Source organism: Leopardus geoffroyi, chromosome B3 (genome assembly GCF_018350155.1).
Source record: "Leopardus geoffroyi isolate Oge1 chromosome B3, O.geoffroyi_Oge1_pat1.0, whole genome shotgun sequence".
NCBI classification, from domain to species: Eukaryota; Metazoa; Chordata; class Mammalia; order Carnivora; family Felidae; genus Leopardus; species Leopardus geoffroyi.
Genome location: NC_059337.1, coordinates 116,856,372 through 116,874,110, shown reverse-complemented (window position 1 = coordinate 116,874,110; position 17,739 = coordinate 116,856,372). Strand labels below are relative to the sequence as shown.

Here is a 17,739-nt window from a genome sequence, read left to right as displayed (position 1 = left end):
ACTTTCAAACATATTTTCTCATTAATTCTTGCAGCAAAGCTGTGAAACAAGCATTATGCCCATCTCTGCAGAAAAAGACAGTTTTTCCGAAAGACAGTTCAGAGAGTTTGATTATTTTTTAAGATCCCCTAGCCAGAAAATTTGAAACCCAGACCTCCTGAGGACAAATATTGGGCTCCATTATTTCAAAAATTAGTAAGTTAAAATTTAAAAATAATTGATTGCCTGCTACGCAAAACCTTTCTGGGAACATCGGCATATTATAATACCAAACCCGGAAAGGTTACTACAAATGGCCCCACTGGAATCACAGGGCCCAACAGCACACCTCCCAGATAGAGGCACTGAGCAAATATTGCCTGACTCACCATAAACCTCAAAAGATTAGGAATACAGTGATACTATGGGGGGAAATTTTTTTCTTCTGAATTTGAGGTATGATCTCCTATGATCTGATTCAAAAGATAGAAAGAAAAAAAAAATAAAACAAAACAGTAGAAAGAGGCATTCCATATCAGAGATCTAGCTCTCCATTAGAAGGATGAATCTATGTGTCTTCCTCAGAGAAACTCCAATTTGATCAGTGAACCAAAAGCCCAAATGTGAGAGGTCACCTGGAAATCTTCAGGATATCCATACTTTATACACACACTGATCTGGACTAACAGAAATGATAACACAGCCATGAGGACTGATAAGAATCATGTTCTTATCAATCACTACATACTTTCCCCTCAATTGGAAAGATTCAGGGAATCTGTACTCTTACACTGTTCTACCTCTCATACTTCTGTTTCACAGCTCAAAGAGACAGAAAACAGCCATTTATTGAAAAACTCAAACTGTAAATTTAACATAGGATTTATATACGTCTCAACTCAGTCAACCAAGATCCCCCCTAAAGTCTACAACACCACTGAGATCAAGCAATCTTCAATCTATGACTTTAAGGTTTTTTTTAAGTTTTTTAAAGTTGTTTTAAAAAATTGGTGGGGCAGAGGGCACTACAACAAAATTACTGATGTAATTCAAAGCAAAAGCAAAGTTAAGTAAATACAAATGCCAGAAAGTAACAGTGAAAGAAAAGAGTTAAATGAATCTCAGTATACAATCTAAGCGAGGGGCTCTGGATTTATTACCAAGGGTTCAAGTCAACCTTCCCATAGGATCCTAACAATTGCCTGACACTTCAGATCTGAAAAGTTCTCTGTACTAGAACTGCAATTTCAAACCGGAGGAGCAGCACCAGGAACCGCAGAGAAGCTAACAGCAACACCTACTGACTATCTTGAGCCACTTGCCAAACTTGTTCTCTCTGTCAACTAGAGAAATCTAATGATACAGTCAATTTCAAGAGTCCTTTACTTAAGCATAATGAGATAAGAAAATAAGTTGTCACCCACATAAAGCCATCCATCCCCCAAAATCTCTTAGTTTGCCCTTAACCATTTATGAGCAAATCATTACCCAAGTCATTTTAAATGCACTGCTAATTGCTGATGCCTCAGTATAAGTAATTTATTCCATGGGAGAAATGCTTTAATATTAATATTCTCGTTAATAACTGGCATGTCATCTACTACTTGGACACATCAGTGACCATAAACTGCTTTACATAAACCTTTTATTTGAGACTACTGCTGTTACCACTGTTCTATATTATTCCCATCGTTTTTGGTTTTTTTTTCCCCACCCTAGTTAAAGGTGACTTAACTGCAGCCTTCAAAAAATAAGAGAAAAGTGAAAGTCATTAAATCAGGATTATATAGAAAATTAATACTGTTACTAAACTGGCTGCAGAGTATGATTCTATAGGACTTAATCTTGTACTTTTCCAGAAGATTAAGTCAGAGAATCTTTGCCTTGGATGAATATTCCATATGAGAAAAGAAGAGAAAGTTGACACTTAACTCCCACAGAGTACCAGTATAAAAACAATGGCTTTAAGAGTCTGAGTCAGAGTTTCAACATGAAAGGCTTACTTTATAGAGGAAACGCCAACCCCAGTTCATCCAGATAGACCTGGAACCCGATGAAAGACGACACCTTTACTCTGAAATTTGCATCGCATCACTCACTGGCTCCCAGTTTAGAAATATAATCGTCCAGCAGGTAGTAAGAGTTTCAGTGAATGTTAATCTCTAAAACACCCGTCATGAAAAATTAAATCTATTAAGGTAAACGCCGTCTCTAGGGACCATCAGTCCCCAAATGCTTCCCTTCAAAAACGAATACCAACAACTCAATTAAACAACATCTTCCCTAAAGTGAGCCATTTCCCTTGTCTCTATATTTAACGAACGGTCAAACTCGAAATTTCAACCTGCCCAATACGGCTACATGTCCACGCACATATGCCGTGAAGCGATAGGGAGCCTCGCAAATTTCCTTTAAGGGCAGGAGAAGTTGGAAACAGATGAGGCTAAAGAGGAAAAGTTCTTTCTGAAGCACCCTCACGCCTCCCCAGCCCTCTCGAGGTTTACTTGCTCCAAGGAAAGCAGGTTAGAGCATCCCCTACTTTCCCTGTCCCCCGGACCCGGGGAGAGAAATTAACCACCCGCGGGCACCGAGCTCTCTTCTCCCTTTCCCATGACTAAACCCCTCGGCCTGTCCTTTCCAACGCAGCCTGCAAAGCGCTCACCCAGGTGACTGAAGGGGAAGGGTGCCCGGTGGAGACGAGAGCTGCCGGGTGGGCGCAGCCACCCCGACGGGGGCGCGGGTCTCCCGGCCTCTGGCGGAGGCGCTCTGCCGGTAGTTATGCAGCTTCGGGTTCCTAGGTGCGTGCGCGCGCGCCGTGCGCGGTGCAGCCCGGACTCGCCCCCGCCGGGCTGCGCTATCAGCACGCCACCAAATCGGAAATAAAACTTTGACCGGCCTCCGGAATCCCGCTCCGGGCCCTGCACCCGAGCCCCGGCCAGAAATGCAATGAGGGCGGGGAGGGGGGGGCTGTCAACAGTCCTTCACCCCCGCTCCCCTGCCCGGACCCGGGGCGCGGGAGCCACTTACCGCTCTGCCCGGCCTCCCGGTGCCACCGCGCGTCCGGGGCGAGTCCGCCGCGCGCTCTCCCTAGGGAGAAAGAGAAACCGTGTGGACGGTCGGCGCGCGCTCACTCGCCGCCTCCTCTGCGGAGAACGGCGGGCAGCGAGGCCGGGCCGGGGCGGGCGGCTAGCGGAGGGGGGCCCGGGGGAGGTGGCGGCGGAATCTGCCCAACTCCCGAGCTCCACTCCGAGGGGAACCCGGAAAGCAAGCTGGAGAGCAGCCTGTGGGGGCCGCGCTCCTGGAGGAGTGGGGGACGGAGGTGCCCCCGTCCCCGGGCATCAACTATTGTCTGGGCGTCTTGGTCCCCGCTCGCGCCGCCTCCGAGGTTCAGCGCCCCCCATGCCGCCCGCCAGCCCCCAGGAGAAAAAGCTGGGGGCGGGGGCAGCCGGCGAGTAAAGCGGGGATGGGGTGGCTGGGGGGCCGGGGTCTTGGAGGTCGAAGGTGGACGCAGGGGAAGGGGACGTGCGTGTCGAGTGGGGGGAGGAGACAGGTAACTGCAGACGGGGGTGGGAAGGCCCGGGAGGACCGGTGGGGGGAGGAAATGGGGAGGGAGCCACGGAGGCGGGAAGAGATGGAGTGGCTGGGGGGCGGCCTCTGAAGCCCAGACCTGGCCCTCCCCGGGGACCCTCCTCCCGGGAAGTCGGCGCCGCACTGACTTTTTCGCTTACTCGCTCACGCACGCACTGAACTCGCTCACAAAGTTGCCGGCGGTGGCGGCGCCTCACTCGCCCTTCCCTCCCTTCCACTCCCCTCGCCTCCCCGCCTCCCCGCCTCCCCGCCCCATTCCTTCCCCTCCTTCACTCCCTCCCTCCGCAAGTCTCGGGTGAGATCACCTCTGGGCCGCTCGGCACTGCGCTCAAATCTCGCGAGAGAAGCGGCGGCTCTGCCAGGCCGGCGGGGGAAGTAGGAGTTGGAGGAAGGTGGGGGACCGCGGAACTCCTAGTTGCTATGACGACGGCAAAGCCCTGGATTCCTGTCTCCAGCAGAGAGCCGAGGCTGCAAACGTGGGTGCAGTTTTCAACCTGCCCCCTCCCTTGCCAGACACCCTAATGGTGGGGAAATCGAGGGCCAGAAGCGAGAGGAGGATTTTTAAGCCTATTCGAGAGGACATCTGTAGAACAGCGTCATATCTGGCCAAATTTGGCAAATGAAGCTAATTTTTTCCCCCAGAGGTTCAGGGGGAGATTTCTGTCACAGAAGCCAGCACATATCTGTATCCCCAAATATCAACTGTATATTCAGTTTTTCAGCCCTCCCGTCTAATCTCATCCGTCAGCCTCCACTCCTTAGGCTCCCTCTCTCCTCCCTCCGCCGCCTCCCCATCACCACCACCACCAGGCTGGGCTCCTTGAGGATCTGGCAGCTTCTTCATGTTTGTGTTCTCAGCGCCTCCACAGACTTGGTACATAGTAGCTATTTACTTAATGTCTATTGGGGGAAAAAAGGAGCACAGGAGTCTGTGCGTGTTCTAATACTTTCCTTTCACCCTACCCGGTAGAGTATGTATCTATTTCTCTATTTACCTTAGAAGGTAAGTTTCTGCTCCACAGCCATATTTTGTACTCTATTTCTATCTGCGCGTTTCTGTTCACACAGAATGTGTCTGTTTTTCAATAGTTCTAGTCCTTTCTCCATCTTTGTCTCATTAAAAAACCCCGGGGTGAAGGGGGGGGTAGTTATTTTGTTTTGTTTTGTTTAATCATTAAGCTTTTCAGAGGCCTCCAAACCTACTTCAAAATGCTGCTAAGGATGAAGACGAAATCTTTTCACACCCTGTTTCTTCTTTTAATCGTAGAAACTTTTCTTTGGGGGCTTTAAATAGTGCCTAAATAAAATGGATGCTGTGAATGGAAGTTAAGCTTAAACTTTAGATTTCAAAAGGGATGAGTGAAAAATAGATTCCATGGTATAGTGAATTATATCTCAATAAAAAACTAATAAATCCCATTCCTACTTACATTAATATGAGAAAACTGTGATTTAATTCAATCCCACAGAACTAGAAAACCTAGGAAAGGGCATGAAGACTAGGCAGTTAAGACTCTTTTGGGTCAAGTGCAAGCTTAAAGCACTAGGTTGATGAAAGTTTTTACCTTAGAAACCTAAATGATACAGTGATTGAAAAGCACTGGCTAGGGGCGCCTGGGTGGCACAGTCGGTTGAGCGTCCCACTTCAGCCAGGTTACGATCTCACGGTCCGGGAGTTCGAGCCCCGCGTCAGGCTCTGGGCTGATGGCTCAGAGCCTAGAGCCTGTTTCCGATTCTGTGTCTCCCTCTCTCTCTGTCCCTCCCCCGTTCATGCTCTGTCTCTCTCTGTCCCAAAAATAAATAAACGTTGAAAAAAAAATTAAAAAAAAAAAAAAGAAAAGCACTGGCTAACTTCAGGAGACTAGGTTTGAGTTTTTCTGTGTCCCTAATAATTGAGTCTCCTTGAGAAGTCATTTAATCCAATTCTTCATCTGTAAGATGAGGGGATAGCCCAGATATGAGATCGTACAGCTTTAAAATTCTATAGCTCTTAGACCTATAAAAATTTCCAATAAATAACATATTTTCCCGTTTATATAAAAAAATAACAAATGAGTGTTTCATTTTATAGATCTGTTTCACAAAGTTATTTAAGTGTGGACAAGTTGATTTTAAAGTTTCTCTTGTCTCAACTATAAAAACAACAAAAATATTAACCATGTTACAGTAATTTCACAGGGAATCCATTGTTCAAGATTTGTTTTTACACTAACTCGAAACAGATTCCTTGCTATTTAATAAATACACTAACTCAAAACAAAGACCAAAACTGAATATATCCACATCCTACCAAAATAACTAGAAGGAGGTGGGAGGAAGAGAAGGAAAAAAGAAAGAAAGGAAGGAGAGAAGGGAGGGCGGGAAGGCAGGCCTTAAAATTACACACTGGTGTTTTTAATATAAATTTTTTTACAAAGAAACTCAATAGAGTATCATCATCCATCCCGTTGATGTGTTTTAAGGAGCCATCTTTCATAGAATAGTACACTGTTGTAAATCAGTAATTCATTTGCTCTGACTCAACTTCTAACATAATTTTGCCCTTAAAGGATGGCTGCCAATCTGTATCCATCCACCAGTACAGTCACAATTTCAGGGCCACCTGTTTTATGACTCCCAGATAGCCATTTGATACATTCGAAATAACTGATCCAAGTGCTAACCAAATCTATTAACTTTATTCAACGCTTATCAGGCTCAACAGTGGGTATAGGCCTCAGATTAGGAAGGGAACTTCCCTAACCTTCAGACAGAGTTGAATCGGAGAAATTGTCCCAGGGACCTAAAACTGCTCTTTCAAAGCCCCAGGCTACTATTTACCCTTCACTGATGACAGACCTTTCACTTGCGTTACTGAAGGAGCTAAAGGTGAAATCCACCAAAGCTGTAGGTTCCAGTTGCACGTTTTCTGGGTCAGGCACTCCCTGTGTATCCTCTTAGCCTTCTTGGGATTTCAAAATAGAAGACAAGAGGCAACAGAAGAGTAAAAGGGTAGGAATACAGAGTTTGCCAAGTACAGATTATATCTCAACACCATTCCTGCCTCTTTGCTCTGGGCTCTTCTACCCACCTCTGCCTGACTCCCTCCCACATACACACAAGGGATGTGTAACCCTTCCTAGGGATGAGGAGAACATCTAGTCATTTCCTGTTCCTCCCTCCCAATTCCCTTCTTAGTTTGTTAGAACACTTTCCCTCTGGTTATTCAGTTCTACAAAACAAAACACCCTAACATATCCAATGTGGAATGAATTTTGACCCAGAAGCCTACCAAGCAAAAACTGATACTTTTTAATATTATAAACATCATTTCACATTTGCATATTTTTCAGTTAAAGTCTGGCATAGCCATCCCATTATCAGTTCAGAACTTTCTGTTACTGACTATACATCTACAGGGAATTACTAACACATACATATTCAGAAAAATTACTCTTAACTATTAGAAAGGACCAAGGTGCCCCCAAATCATCCAAAACTAAGTTATATCTAATGCTGTTTCAACTTTAGGGTTTTATTGTTTTAGCCCTATGTGATATAACTTGAGTTATCTGAACACTAGATTTTGTAGAACAGTTCAGTCTCCCATCTGCATGATAGTATTTATTATATGTTTAAATACCTACAACTTTATAATCAATTAACATTGCTTAGCAAAGCTTGTACACTTCCTTGTCTACTACCCAACTCTTCTAAAGGACTATTTCACACCTTCTCCCCCTTCATCAAACCTCTGGCTTATTACAGCTAATGCCCTTGCTTCTTCTTTCATTGATAAAATAGAAGCAATCAGATGACAACCTGGCAGACCACTTGCGCCTGACTGTGAGGAACTCTTCTGTCCTCCTGCCCTTGTGATGAACCCTCAGCGCTCTAAGCTAAGACTAACCTCTCCCACTGTGTACTGGTCCCATCCCCTCTGACCCAGAGACATCGATTCAGCAATTGCCTCCTCTCTCCTGCATCAGGAAATTCCCCTCTCTACTGAATCATTTCTAAGAGTGTCTGCATGCTGCATTATCTGCCATAGTAAAAATAATAATAGTAAGACATTCCCTAGATTCCATGTCGCCCTCCACTTCACTTTACCCCCGGAATCTCCGAAAGGTTTTGCCATGCTTGCTGAATTCAGTTCCTCTCCTCCATTCTCTTGAATCCACCCTGGACAGCCTTTTACCCCTACCAGTCCAAGGAAACAGGTCTTCTCAGGGTCCTGAGTGACTGCCTTGGTGCTAAATCCAGCAGTCAGCGCTCATCCTCACCTCATGTGACCCCTCAGCAGTGGGGAAATGTTGCTCACTCTTATCCTTGAAATACTTTCTTCATGTGGCTTTTAGGCTAAGAGTCTGTCTTGGCTCTTATTCCAGCTTTCTGTCCTTCTCAGTCTTCAGTCTCTAAACTCAGAAGTCCCCAGGTCTCTAGAGACACCTTCTCTTTGTGGTCTCTTATCATCCTGTGGTTATCTCACCAATCTCGTGACTTTAAGTAACATCCATATTCTGACTACCCTCAAATTTACATCTCTGGTCCAGACACCTCTCCGAAATCTAGACTCCTACATCTGTGAAAACTAATAAAGGGAAACCTCACTAAGGTGGAGTCCAGAGGCTAGAAGAGGGAGCCCTACCACTCAACCTCAATTGCAGAAACAATTGTCAATTACAGACTCCCACTAGAAGTGTCAATTACACACCTTGGGCAGAAGAATCCTTAACAGGAAAGGATAATCAATTACAGGCCTCAACAGGGAAAAGATGTATATTGCATCTCCTACAAGAAATCCACTACTCCCACAACTCAGCCAATGAGAAACCATCATCACCCTGAACTCCCGCTTTTCTCCAGCAGACTTCCCTTCCTCCATATTTTATTATTATTTTAATGTTTATTTATTTTTGAGAGCGAGAGAGAGAGACTGTGAGTGGGGGAAGGGCAGAGAGAGAGAGAGACACGGAATCTGAAGCAGGCTCCAGGCTCTGAACTGACAGCACAGAGCTCAACTAGGGGCTCAAACCCACGACCCGTGAGATCATGACCTGAGATGAAGTCGGACACTTAAGCCACTGAGCCAGCCAGGCGCCCCATGGACTTCCCTTCAAAACAAGTCCCGCTAACTTCCTCCTCCTTCTGCATAAAATACTGTCGTTCTTTTTGGATTAGCCTGTGGTTTCTCCATAACTTGCTTGTCCTGAATGTAGTTCTCCATTATTCCTGAGTAAACCCATTTTGTTGGTAGAACAACTGATGGTTTTATTTTTAAGGTGAACACATCCATCTCCTAGTTAACATCTTCAACTAGATGTGTATTAGGAATGTCAAACTTCACCTGTGTAAAACTGAAAAGCTCCAGATATTCCCCGCCCCCTCCCCCCAAAAAAACAGTTCCTTCCTACAATCTTCCCCACCTCAGTTAAGGGCACCCTTCCAGAGCTTCAGAGGTTTCTGATCAGAGCAAAAGTCCGGGACCATCCTTGACTTCTCTACTTCTCTCATGGCACATATCCAGACCATTAGTGAATTCTGTTGGCACTTCCTTTAAAATACGTGTAGAATCCCATCACTTTCTACCAAATGCAAGGCTCTGGTTCAAGCCTTTTCTCAACTTGGATAATCACAATATTCTCCCTAGAGGTACCCCTTTCTGATCTCTCTATTCCTGCCCTTTCCCCCCCAATAATTTGTTCTATATACAGGACCTACGGTGTGGAACGTAAGTAAGTCAGATCAGGTTACTTCCCTGCTCAAAAGCCTTCAGGTTTTCTCATGTCATTCAGAGAAAAAGCCAAATTCCCATTCTGGACCAGGGAAATATTCTCTCTGACTCCCCTGGACAGCACCGACTTCATCCCCTTCCTCTGCACCCCGCACACCTCCCCCTAGGCTACAAAGGCTTCTCTCTGTTCCCTTGAATACACCAGACACTCTCCTGCCTCCAGGCCCTGCATTTGCTGTTCCCTCTTCCTGAAAAGCTCTTCCCCAGGGCGCCTGGGTGGCGCAGTCGGTTAAGCGTCCGACTTCAGCCAGGTCACGATCTCGCGGTCCGTGAGTTCGAGCCCCGCGTCAGGCTCTGGGCTGATGGCTCAGAGCCTGGAGCCTGTTTCTGATTCTGTGTCTCCCTCTCTCTCTGCCCCTCCCCCATTCATGCTCTGTCTCTCTCTGTCCCAAAAATAAATAAAAACATTGAAAAAAAAAATATTTTGAAAAGCTCTTCCCCCAAATGTCTGTGTGTCTCACTCCCTGAGTTTCTTTAGGTGTCTGTTCAAAGGTCACTGTTGTCTTCATTTGCCTGCTTGCTCCTGGTGCTCTTTCTTCTTAACCGTGTGTTATTTTGTAGGTGTCTCTCTCTCTCTTGCATTCATAAGGTAAGATCCCCAACACAGGAGTTGACGTCTGCCTTATTCGTGCTGTATTCCCAGCACAGCACCTGGCGTGTATAGAGTAGGCCTTCAATGCATGTTTGTTGGATAAGCAGGCAATGCTGTTTTAAAAAAAAATTTTTTTTTAACGTTTATTTATTTTTGAGACAGAGAGAGACCGAGCATGAACGGGGGAGGGGCAGAGAGAGAGGGAGACACAGAACCTGAAGCAGGCTCCAGGCTCCGAGCCATCAGCCCAGAGCCCGACGTGGGGCTCGAACTCACGGACCGTGATATCGTGACCTGAGCTGAAGTCGGACGCTTAACCGACTGAGCCACCCAGACGCCCCAGGCAATGCTGTTTTAAAGACAAAGTAAAAAGACTTGCAGGGTATGGTAGACAGACTAATTCCCCCTAAGATATCTGTGTCCTAATACCTGGTCACCTGCCATGGCAAAAGGGATTTTGCAAATGTGATTAAAACCTGGAGATAGGGGGTCCATACCTTAGGGTATCTGAGTGGACCCAATGTGTAATCACAAGTTTCTCACAAGAAGGAGGTAGGAGGGTCAGAGTTAGAGTCACAGGAGATAAGACCATGGAAATAGGGTCAGACAGAGATTTGAAGATGTCACACCCTGGCTGTGATGATGGAGGAAGAGGCCACAAGCCAAGGAAGGTAGGCAGCCTCTTGAAGTTGCACAAAGTGAGGGAAGGAGACTCTCCCCTAGAGCCTTCAGAAGGATTTGTAGCCCTGCTGACACCTCGATTGTAGCTCATTGAAATCCATTTTGGGCTTGCGACCTTCAGAACTGCAAGATAACAAATTTGTATTGTTTGGAATCACTAAATTTGGGGTAATTTGTTACAGCAATAAGACACTACTACACAGAGTTTACTCAGTGTAAACTCTGTGAAGGCAAATGTCTGTCTTGTTCATACTTTAAAAAATTTTTTTTAAATGTTTATTTTTAAGAGAGAGAGAGAGAGAGAGAGCGCGAGCGCATGAATGGAGGAGGGGCAGAGAAAGAGAGGGAGACACAGAATCCGAAGCAGGCTCCAGGCTCCGAGCTGCCAGTGCAGAGCCTGACGCAGGGCTCGAACTCACGAACCGTGAGATCATGACCTGAGCCGAAGTCGGATGCTCAACCGACTGAGCCGTCCGGGTGCCCCATGTCTTGTTCATACTTAAGTCCCCACTGCCCAGCACGATTCCTAACACAAGCAAGGCACTCCATGAACGTTTGTGGAAGGAAGGAATGAAGTTTAACAGCAGAGCAGAGTCAAAGCTTCCATACTGATGGGGTGGCGAAATCACTTACCTGGCCTCACCTTACCCCAGAAAGGGAAGAAAGCATATCTTTTAGGAAGCCTCCTTGGGGCGCCTGGGTGGCACAGTCAGTTGAGCGTCCGACTTCAGCCAGATCACGATCTCGCGGTCCGTGAGTTCAAGCCCTGCGTCAGGCTCTGGGCTGATGGCTCAGAGCCTGGAGCCTGTTTCCGATTCTGTGTCTCCCTCTCTCTCTGCCCCTCCCCCGTTCATGCTCTGTCTCTCTCTGTCCCAAAAATAAATAAACGTTGAAAAAAAAAAAATTAAAAAAAAAAAAAAAGGAAGCCTCCTTGAGCTTTTTGAGTCACAAAGATATAGGGGCAAAGGGTAGGGAGCCAACCCCAGGCTTAGGCACCAATATCGGCAACAGAGAATGAAGACCAGTCACAGGGGGCCTTGTGGATACGTTAAGGAGCTTGGTCTTTCTTCTGTAAGCGATAGGGAGCCATTAAAAGATTTTCAGCAAGGCAGAGGTGTATTCAAATTTGCATTTAGGAGGCATAGCACACATAGAAATCCATGGGTCAGAGAAGAGGTCAGAACTAGAGTCATAAATGTGGAAGGCAGTAGCTTATAGTTGCTGATATATTGGATTTATATAACTTTTTAAAATTTTTTTAAACATTTATTTAGTTTTGAGAGAGCATGAGTAGGGGAGAGGCAGAGAGAGAGAATCTGAAGCAGGCTCTAGGCTCTAAGCTGTCAGCACAGAGCCTGAGGCAGGGCCCAAACCCACCAACCGAGAGATCATGACCTCAGCCAAAGTCAGACACTCAACCGACTGAGCCACCCAGGTGCCCCTAGATAACATTTTTTAATGTTTATTTATGTTTGAAAGAGAGAGAGAGAGAGAGAGAGAGAGAGAGAGAGAGAGAGAATGTGAGTGGGGGAAGGGGAGAGAGAGAGGGAGACAGAGAATTCAAAGCATGTTCCAGACTCTGAGGTGTCAGTACAGAGCCTGACTCGGGGCTCGAACTCACAAGCCAAGCAGTGAGATAATAACCTGAGCCAAAGTCAGACGCTTAACCCACTGAGCTACCCAGACATCCCTAGATAACATTTTAATTAAAAGCACCCTCACAAATTTTCTCTCATTCTCATAGGTATGTTCTATTGAAACATACTCCTTGAGCTGTTCATGTCATTCCTGGTTTGCTGATGATTTTCTTGCTATCATGGGTTCAATAAAAATCCCAGAAGGACTGAAAGTTCTGGCTCACCAACCCTTTTGACCTTTTTCTACATCAGCATCAGCGCATACTACCCCAGCTATACTTTTTTTTAAAAAGAAATCTACCTTCTCTGAACCATTTCAAAGATTTTTTATTCATTTCTCCAGTAGTATCTCCTTTCAGGGAGCTCTTTGTGCTGCTTAAAATAATGTGAACATTCTCTCAGGAGCTGGAAATTTCCTTCCAACTAACCCTGTCTCTTTATTCCTTTCATCAGATTCCATGATTGAGAATATGTCGAGAAGGAAGGTGGAAAAAAAGGTCTCCCTCCACTCCCTTGTCTTTTTAAATCCCTAGAAATGAAAAGAGGCTTGCTCATGACTTGGAAGTGATGGGCTGTGGCCTCCCAGAACCATCTGCCTCCTTCCATTGCCAGCCAGAGCCACCGCAATGTTCACAAGAACCCAGGAGCTGTGGGAGCTCTCGAGTTGCACCTGTCCTGCGGGATCCAAGGAGAGAGCAGATTCTGTAGCGGTCACACATTGTGTGTTCATATGCAATTAAGAAACATACGTAATTAGGGTGACTGCTTGTGGACATACCAAAGAGCATGACAGGCATGTTAAAGCCATCATAGCCTTTATTTGAGGGCAAAGAGGAAACAATGAATATGCTGATAGTTCAAATATGTTTAGGGTCTTAAAACAGCTCATCACTTACTCTGAACTTTACGAATCACTTTTCAGAGATGAAGTTTGTAAATGTCTCTTTCCATCTCATTTGACCTTAACATTTGAGGGGTAGTGATGAGTATACTTACTCAGGTATGAGAAATAGCCAAGGCCACTACATGAAATTTTTTACTTATGCTGCAGATACTCAGCCAGTGGAGTGGAGGAAAATCTACTAGACTTTGGATTCCAGCTTGGATTTCCAGATGTTAACTCAACCAGATCAACTGTAACTTTAATAAGTTGTTTAATGTTTAATTTTTCTGGACTTTTATTTCTTTAAACACAAAAGGAGAGGGCGAAGAGCCCATCCCTTTGGACTAAACGTTTGTATGTTGCCATGTTAGCGTCTTTCATGTGTCTATATGCTCCTGGTCAAGAATCTGAGGTCTGGACTTTTGCTCCTGAGCGAGCAAAGATTCCTGAACCTCCCTTCGTTTGCATTGATCTCGCCCTTCCAACTGTGGTCTTTACTTTCCCCTGGCCTCTCCTGCCTCCTACCCATCCCCCACTCCCAGCCCCATCCCAGATGTCAAAGGCCACCACAACTCATGCTGGAAGGTTGGAGAGGGGCGGAGACTCGGGACAATCCCTCAGCCTTTTCCTGTTGCGCTCTTGTGGTCGGTGCCACTAGAGTGGGTGTCATTCTCGCTTGTGGCCCGGCCAGCCTGTGCCAGCTGCTCCAGTTGGCTGTGGGACTCTCGGACCTGCTACTCCCAGCTGCTCCCACTCTTAGTGCCTAGTCCTTGGGCTGCTGGACGGTTATGCTTTCTTTGTTCCCCACTTCCTCTGAGGACGGCTCAAATCACAATCCCTGCCAAGTAACTGGGGACTACTTGAAGATTCAGGATTGGTCTATAGAAGCCATTCAAATCCCCCCAGCTGGGACTGATATTAGGGGAGCAAAAATGAAAGTGTCACACCTACTGGTCTTCACCTGAGGGCAGTTCTGCATGGTGGGGTCAGAGGGACCTGGCCTCACACCCCACCTCTACCTCCAAACATTCCATGGCTTTGGAAAAAGTTACTTACCTAAGCCTTGATTTTCTTGCCTTTATTTAATTTTATTTTTCAGTGTTTATTTATTTCGGAGAGAGGGAGAGGGACAGAGAGTGAGCAGGGAAGAGAGAGAGGGAGACACAGAATCTGAAGCAGGCTCCAGGCCCTGAAATGTCAGCACAGAGCCCACTGCGGGGCTCGAACTCAAGAACTCCGAGATCATGACCTGAACTGAAGTTGGATGCTTAACCGACTGAGCCACCCATGTGCCCCAGTTTTCTTGCCTTTAAAGTGGGAATAATATTCATGATTGTTTATTTACTTACTTAATGTTTATTTATTTTTGAGAGAGAGAAAAGAGCAAGTGAGGGAGGGGCAGAGAGAGGAGACAGAGGATCCAAAGCAGGGTCTGTGCCAACATCAGGAAACCCAATGTGGGCTCGAACTCACCAACCGTGAGATCATGACCTGAGCCAAAGTCAGACGCTTAACCAACTGAGCCACCCAGGTGCCCCACATGTTTGTTTTTTTAAACACATGGTTGTTTTGAGGATTAAATGAGATAACATGCATTTTTTAAAGATGTTATTTTTAAGTAATCTCTACACCAACATGGGACTCGAACTCACAACCCCAAGATCAAGAGTCGCACACTGTACCGACAGAGCCAGGTGCCCTGAGATTACACACATTTTCTTAGACTCTGTGGGTTGGTTATCTAAAAGCCATGCACAACCCCCTTTTCCCTCCTTGGCCTCCATGTCTTTCCAGATTTCTTAAAGCCTTCAGAACGAGCTTACATAAAACAGGGAAACTTCTGGAAACCCTGAGCTCCAAAAGATACTAACACAATAAAATACAAATGCAGAAATGTAGAAATACAGTGCCCTCCAAGCTCTTTCCATCACTCTTGCGCTATTCTCTCTGCATCGCCTGCTACCGCGTTCTCTCTGCACAATGGTTTCCTTGACTTTCTTTGGTCCACACAAGGAAAATACCTCCCAGATTCATTCCAGACTCAAACATCTCCCAAGTTTGCAAAATACCCGGAGAGAGAAGGACCTGACTGATCAGGTGCCTGCCTCTAGACCAAACAACTATGACCAGCAGTCTGAGGCCATGTTGCACAAAATGGCATGAAGGATCCATGACAAGACCTTGGGGGTGACAGTTCCCAGGAAGAGGAAGAGCAGACCACAAAAAAAAATGAAGGGTGGAGGGGTTATGTGAGAGGTATAAGACTAGGCTTCATCCCTTAAGGAAATTATCATATACGTAGCCGGGGAGAAGACAGAAATATTAAGTCTTCAATTAAGTTTCAATTGATTTTGATGCCAAAGGGGATAATGTAAGGGGAAAAAAACCCAAAACGATCAATAGTGGTGGAAGAAATCTTGTGCTTTTTGAGATCCAATCAATAAGGCCCTGCAGCTCTCTCTGCAAGGTATCTGCTCCTTGGGACTTCCTCCCCTTACAAAGCTCTAGGCGTCACCCTTCCTTCTGTCTTGAAAGACAAGATGTAAAAACACTTACTCAAAATAAAAGATGGTTAGGGGACAGGCTTTATCAAACAGGGGAACTATTTAAAGCAGGATCTTTCTGCCCTGGGCAGGAATTAATGGAATTAAGCCACGAAGGGGGATTGACTATAGTGTGCAAATGAAAGACGTTACCAAAGAGGATAAAACAGGATTAGCGGCATACTTAGAATTTATGGAAAAGAGATCAAGAAGTTAGTGATGGCTCATGAAGCCAGCAGATCTTAGCTCCTGTGGTGAAGATGAAGGGAGGTGGGACATTCCTGGAGGGAGAAACAGTGAGCAAAAGAACTGAGGTCAGGGGCGCCTGGGCGACTCAGTCGGTTAAGTGCCCGACTTCAGCTCAGGTCACGATCTCACGGCTCATGAGTTCGAGCCCTGCCTTGGGCTCTCTGCTGTCAGTGCAGAGTCTGGAGCCTGCTTCAGATTCCATGTCTTCCTCTCTCTCTGCCCCTCCCCTGCTCACGCCCTGTCTCTCTCTCTCTCTGTCTCTCAAAAATAAATACACATTACAAAAAAAAAGAACTGAGGTCAAAGTGAATGTGGCATATTTGTGGACAATCACACGCAAGGGAGTGCAGGGCAGCAGTCCCTAACCGTGGGATGCCCAGTAAAAGCACCCACTGTGCCTGTTAAATGTAGATTCCTGGGCCCCAGGTGCAGAGATTCAGCTGTAGTTGGTCTTGAGAGAGTCCTGGGATTAGACATGTTTAGTAAGCACCTCAGGGCTGCCGTAGGTCTACAGAGCACGACTTGAGAAACGCCAGCGTTGCCCATTAGACAAAAGAAACGGCTTCTCCTTTTGAGTATGCGTTCACTCTGAGACAGCAGCTGTCAGACTACCAGGTCTCTTCTGAGAGCTTAGGAGAGCTGCACTGAGCCAGTGCCCCTGCAGGCTCTTTCTGGGGCTACTGTGGTCCCTGATCCCGAGAGGGGCCACTTGGTCACCAGCTGGTCCGGCCTTCAGTTCACAGCCTGCGCATTGCGACACGCAGCTCAATATGCAGCAGAAACAGTCTAGATGGTGAATACTTCTTAGATAATGCTGCTGTTTCTATGTCTCACCGGTTCTTTTAGTTGTCTTTTATTATCCAGCCAAACCGATTTTTATATAAACTTAATAATCGGCATTTGTGTAATAGTAAAGAGTGATCTATTTGTATCGATTTTAAAAAAGAGGTTGTACGTTTGAAGAGTTTTCTGTTCCAAACTTCCAAAAAGTTGGTACTACTAATTAATCATACGTTATTTCTTTTTCTTTGTAAGCCACTTTGTATCTCCTCTCCTGCAGTTCAAGCCACATAATTTCCATTAAGGTATCATTTTACAACAAGAAAACAGAGTTAAGAAATAAGTCACATCATTTTCAAGGTGTTGGGACTGAAACTGAAAGTTTCTTAATACCCTACCCAAGGGTTTTCTTATTAGGCCATTATCTTGTCATTATTTTATTCTTGAGTTGTTCCCTTCAATTACTTTCAGAAAAAATTAAAATGCTAATAAGATGTTTTCCAGGCCTTTGAACCAGAAATCCCAAGTACACACAGAATGAAGATAACTTTTCACTGGCCCTCCCTCTTCTCTGCTTGAATTTCTCTTATTCTTCAGCCCACCTGCCGTCAGAATTTTGCAACCATATTTCTCTAGACCCACCGTAAGGACAGGACAGGAAGGAATCTGCTGTGTGTCGTTATGTTCATTAGTTGGGAGGTTCTCGCTCCATCGTTACCGTGAACAGGCTTTGAGTCTTCTATCTAATTTCCATCCAGTCCCATTCTATTAGAAATGTGACTACTATTCAGCAAGCGAACTCTTCCAATAACCAGGAGAAAGAAACATGATGACTCAGTCCTCTTGGGCTCCAAGCACTGGGTACAATCCCATTTGAAACCTCCCATTTGAAACCTCTGTGTCCTGAGACTGGTCTGCATCTCTGGTCTGTGCTGCCTGGGAGCACACAAGATGAAAGAACATTTACTGGCCCATCACTCGGGGTGGTGAATCAGACCAACTCGGATGAACAATAGTTATAAGTAAAGTGGCTC

General features: G+C 45.7%; 1 protein-coding gene across 17 annotated transcripts in view; it reads right to left on the bottom strand.

Annotated features, from left to right (window-relative positions):
* Positions 1–17,739, bottom strand: part of SIPA1L1 (signal induced proliferation associated 1 like 1) — a 482,475-nt gene that overhangs the window by 363,527 nt on the left and 101,209 nt on the right. For 3 of the 17 annotated variants that reach the window (XM_045451415.1, XM_045451412.1, XM_045451416.1), the window contains exons 1-2: positions 3,696–3,750; positions 3,007–3,066 (exon numbers count right to left, since the gene is read on the bottom strand). The exons of 3 other annotated variants lie outside the window; for them this stretch is intronic. The gene's annotated coding sequence lies outside the window, so the exon portion shown is untranslated. Of the gene's footprint in view, positions 1–2,641; positions 2,831–3,006; positions 3,545–3,646; positions 3,861–17,739 lie in introns of those variants that run through there. 11 more of the 17 variants (XM_045451418.1, XM_045451420.1, XM_045451424.1 and 8 more) reach the window with 9 other exon arrangements.